Below are 5,521 nucleotides of genomic sequence, written 5' to 3'. Positions count from 1 at the left end.
TGGGATGATGCGCTCGGCGCCGCTTTGCTTTTGCCGCTGAGAGAGAGACGTGAGAAGAGAAGTTGGGGGGAAAAATTGGGGAATAATTCAGTAACCGTTCAGCCAGGCGTTTTCCCGAAACCCTGAAGCTCCTTAAAGCAGGTTGGATATTTCCCAAGCAGCTTTTTTAATGAAGAAAAAGACGACGAACACCTAGTTTTGCTTTATTTTCCCTATTTTTTTTTCCCCCGCAGCAAAGCAGCTTCGCCTTCCCTGACTCTGCGAAGACAGCTTTTTTTAATTATCCACTTTCATTCCCGAAACTGTCTTAAGTTTCTGGGCTAAAATGGCATGTGTGGTATTGTGCAGGATTTAAAAAAAAAAAAAAAAAAAAAGAAGAAGAAGAAAAAAAAAGAAAAAAAAAAAAAGAAAAGAAAATTCCTCCTGGAGAGGAAAAAAGGGGTCGAATTTGTGAAAAGGGAGCGACTTTCAGACGGTGAACTGCAAGAGTGCGGTGGTGTGGTGGGTTTTCTCCCCTCCCGTCTATCTGTCTGTCTCTCCGTCTGCTCCCTCTTTCTCTCTGGAAAACATCTACTGAGAAAAAAAATAATAATAATCCAACCTGGGACTCACTAAATATAATGCAGAAAGCTTTGCAAACTGAAACTTTCCCGATTTGGTCGGATTTTATTTTATTTTAATTTATTTATTTATTTTCCTGGGGTGATTTCACGTGGAAAGTTACTTTTCTCTCCATTATTTCCCCTCTCCTCTTCCGTGGCGCAATTCGCTGCGATGGCAGCTCAAGTTGTTGTTTTCTTTTCAATTTTAAATCCCCGAGCAAGATTTGATGTCTTAAACACGACGGAACTTAAACCTTCGTGGTTATCGTACCCTCCCCCGCAACTTTATTTTCTTTATTGTTTTCTTAATCATGTAGTAATTAAGCTCTAAAAGGTTTTGGGTTTTTTTTAACATTTTTCCCGGCGTGTTACAGTGCCCGTGGATGAACTCTGGTTTTAGGTGAAGCGGTGGATTAGGGCAATGGCGAATAAATAAATAAAAAGGGAGTTAGCCCGGAATTTCAAGATCATTACAATTAGAAAAAGACGGGTTCAGAGTCACTTTCAAGGGAAACAAAAAAAAAACGCCCCCTTTCATTAAAAAAAAAAAAAAGGTGGGGGGAGAAGAAAAAGAAGAAAAAAAAAGAAAAAAGGGGGGAAAGAAAAAGAAGGGGGGAAAAGAAAAAGAAAGGGGGAAAAGGGATGAGGAGAAAAATCGTGGAAAAAAAAAAAAAAAAGAAGTACATTGGAGCAGAGAAAGTGGAACTTGACCGTTTGGGGTGATTTGTAACGGTTTAGAGCAAAGTCCTGCTTAAATATTCTCACGTCTGCAAACCTGTTTTCCCAAAGATTTTCAAAAGCAGGGCTGTAAAATTCCCCTCGACTTAACTTTCAAGAGCCTTGCGGGTCTTCTCTCCGCATCAAGTGGCACAAGTTTCAATATCTTAGGCCGAAAAAGCCTAAAAGTGGATAATCCTATTTCGTGTGCCCCCTTCTCCAGCAGAGTAAAAGCTTTCGTAGGCTTCAGACGCCATTTGGTTCCCCTGGAAAGCTATTTGCGACTTTATTGCCTCTATTTGTGTTATCTGCATAGGTCTTTTTAAAACAGTTTGATAGAAATCGTTCAGTTTTATGATATCCAACGAAAATTCCACATAATATTTATAAGCAAAGAATAAAACTTTAGTATGGGAGCCAATATTTTCTCATTTATAGGTGATGAAATTAAAGACCAATGCAATTTTGTATTATATTGCGCTTTTTTTTTCCCCGGTTTGATTTTTTTTTCCCCCCTCTTCTACTTTATTTTTGCAGCTGATGTGGCTGGCCAATAATTTATGCTGCTCAGTCAAACAGTTACACATGTGCATTTTTTGGGACACCAAAATTTGACCTCATAGTTTCCTGTATTGTCTGCCGAAAGATTAAATATGCTTTCCTGATTTTTTCGCCCCGTATTCTGGTGCGTGCTTTTGTCGAAGGCGATGTGAAGGAGTTGCACCGGAGCACATCAAACGTGACGTTAAATAAATTTTGAATTTGCTTCTCCGCAGAACCAGGCGCTTCGCAAGAGCATCTCGAACAAAACTCCCCATCCAGGTTGCTGGAGAGAGAAAAAAAAACAAACCGGTGCTGGAAACCTCATCTTTTATGAATGTGTAAATGTTGTGAGTATAAAATAAAGATTTACACCATTCGCAGGAGTTTTGTTTACCAGTTTTTGCCAGCACAAGCTACCGATGCAAACGTTTGAAGGGTTTCCAGCCCGTTTCGCGAGCTGCTAATCAGCATCTTCGGGAGCAAAAGGGGTTGAGTAAATCTAAAATCAGATTGTTCCTAAAAATACGTCCTGAATATATCTCGCGACTTCACTGTGGTGGGTTTCTTGGCCATGGAAAAGGAAAGTTGACGTTAGGAAGCAGCGCAGAGGCGTCTCCAGGAGACCGAATATTGTTTAAAGTTAAAAATAATTAGAAGTATGATAAACATGGGTCATTAATGGAAAGAGAAATAAAATTCATCAGCCTAAGTGGAACCCCCGTTGGGAAAAATGCTTTACTCTAATTACAGAAAATAAATACGAACAAATGCTATTAAAACTTAAAAGGAGATACTCTACCCGTGGTAAGGACTTTAATAACCTACTTTGAATTTTACACACTTTTAGGGGAACCGTATACAGGTCCGATGTTCATCCCCCGCCGTCGTCGGGCTGCCACCCCCCGCGTTTCCTAGAGAGCTGCCCCCCCCCCGCCGTGGGTTCAACCTGGCCTTTTTGGGCCAGTTCAGGGGTTTTTGCCCAATGAACTCCAAGGCACACCGAAGGAAAAAAAAAAAAAAGTAAAAAAAAGTGGGGTTTTTCTCTTCCCGGGTACTGTTCTCCCGGGCTGGGTGTGTGTGGGGGGATGCTGTCCCCACGTCCTCCTATTGTCCCCAGCGCCACAGACAGAGCAATTGCCCTCAAACGTCCCCAAATCAGGGCTGGGGATGCCAGGGAAGCCGTGGACTCTGCTAGGCAGGGACGAAGGGAGGGGGGGGGAAGATGCCAGAAAACCCCCTCTTCTGCCTATCACCCCGAGGAGTATATAAATGTCTACAATTTCCAAGACAAAGCATCTCTCAGACTTCCCCGGAATATTTTACCTGTCCCCTTTTCAATCTAATTATTTAACCGTGAGTTATGTGTAGAAAGTGCTTCTTATGCCCATTGTATTTTTTACCAAGTTTTCTTACATTTTTATGACAAACATTCATTTTCGCTTCGAGGAAGTATTTGGTAGCAACACTTTAATGATTACCTTAAATTTGTATTTTCTGCCCGGTATTATGCCCCATGTTGTAGCGGAAATAATTCTGATTTATGACAAAGTACACTGGAGTACAATAACAGCGATGCAAAAATAAAACCCACGCCTTTATATGTTGGCTTAGAAACTGTAAACTATCACCACAAGAAATCTATCAAACTTTACAATCCCTCTTACCCTGCTTCCTTCTTTCTGAGTAACTTAAGTCAAAGAATTATGGAATGATATTATGTTCCTTGAGGTGGTATTGAAAACTGTGTTCAGGCTTTTCTACCCCCAACATAGCACCCACGTACTGGATGGAGTTGGGACCCTTTTCCTTTGCCTTTGATCACGAAGACGAAATTTGGAAAGTGTAATTCATATATAAGCAAGAGCAGGCAGGGTGACAGAGCACAACGATGTGACACGGGGATTTCGGAGGAGTTTATTCAGTGCTGAAATGTTTCCTTTAATTTTCCAACCGCGTTAACAAACTTAAATATTGCCCCCCCCTGCCAAAAAGAGACACACACGAAAAAAAAAGAGAGAGAATTATTTCTAGCAGAGGTGGGGAAGTCCGGGTGGGAGCTCTGGAAATGTGGATTATTGCACATTTGGAAAATTAAAAGGTGGTTGGACTTTATTATTTTATTTTATTTTATTTTATTTTGGTCTGGGAAATGCTGGTGGCTGCGCTGCGGTTTTTAAGCTGCAAAATAACTGAGCGGTTGATGGCAATGTGAATTTTGGAGAGCCCCTTTTATAAAGTTTTTTTTTTTTTTGAATAACAAAAAAGTGAAGTTGTAAGAGGCGAAGAGTAACGATGAAAGGTAAAAATTGAAAACAATGAAGGACGTGCTAAAATGTGGGTCTGCCCTGCGAGTTAAGAGCAAACCTCAAAGAATTTCTATTTTTCACATATGACGATAGGAATATGATTTCTTTCAAACTTTGTCAAAACGCTGATAATTTAACAGGCGTCTTTGAAGCGGCAACGCCGGTCTGCTGAGAGCTTCAAAATAAACATTATTGTTTCAATTACTGTTTTAACAGAATATGGAGAGCACCGCGAGGACGGGCGATTAACACTCACGTTTCTCCTTGAAAAATTATAAAAAAAAAAAAAAAAACCAAAAAAAAACCCCACGAAAAACCACCGGGGAAAAAAATTACCGGAATAAATACAATTTTCACACCTACAGCATGGAAATAAACTGGAGGAAATAAGCATGACCTTTTTGTTTTGCTAGATTTGCTGAAATTTGAGGGTCTCCACCTTCCAAACACAGACACCGCCGCAGAGATGGAGAGGACGGAGAAACATATGTGCAGAGAGAGAAATTTATTTTAAAAAACCCCCAAACACTGTAATTCTCTTTTTTTTTATTATTTTGTAGTATTTTTTTCCATACCTGCAGCCCTTCTCCTGAGAGATAACCTCGAGTATCTCCTGCTCTCTTAATCTCACCCTCTTCTCAAACCCCAAAGAGTTTCAGCTATTTTAACCGCCGTTTGTGCACTCACATACGGTTTATATCAAGCACATCTTTACAGCAGAGGACTGCAGATTTTCTTGAGCGTGTATCACTTAATTCAAAGAGAGGAATTAGGCCGCTTTTTAACAATTAAACCGAACGAATTTACTTTGCTACTTGTAGCACATAAACAATTGTAATGTTTACATTAAGTCTTCCCCCCTTCTTCTTTTTTTTTTTTTTTTTCCCCTCTCCTTTCCAAAATGAATAAAGTTTTTTATGGGCTCCATCAGCAATATGTTCCAGCCTAATTCCTCAACTCCAGATAAAAAAAAAAAAGAAATTAAAAAAAAAAAAGCGAGCCTTATGAGGTTGCAAACCACATTCTCGTGGTTTCATGTTGTAATTTAGAAGTTATCAAAAGCAGAGAAACGTGCTTCCATCCAACATGTGCTGTGCATCCCCTGCATCCCCCAACTTTATGAAAGGCGGATAAGCCAGGCCTTAATGAGCCGCCATTTTGGGGCAAAAATAAGATAACTCATATTTTTAAGATAAATCCCGGAGAGCGGAGGGGCAACGCAGCCCTCAGCTCCCCCCTCCGCCGCCTTTCCCTTTTTTTTTGGGGGGGGGAGGGTGTGTGTATATGGTTTTTTTTAGGGGGTTATTTATTGGAGCGGGGCTATTTATGTATGGGAGGCTTTTGTATTTGGGG

Source organism: Charadrius vociferus, unplaced genomic scaffold (assembly GCF_000708025.1).
Source record: "Charadrius vociferus isolate BGI_N301 unplaced genomic scaffold, ASM70802v2 scaffold1164, whole genome shotgun sequence".
Classification (NCBI taxonomy): Eukaryota; Metazoa; Chordata; class Aves; order Charadriiformes; family Charadriidae; genus Charadrius; species Charadrius vociferus.
This window is presented reverse-complemented; position numbering follows the sequence as displayed.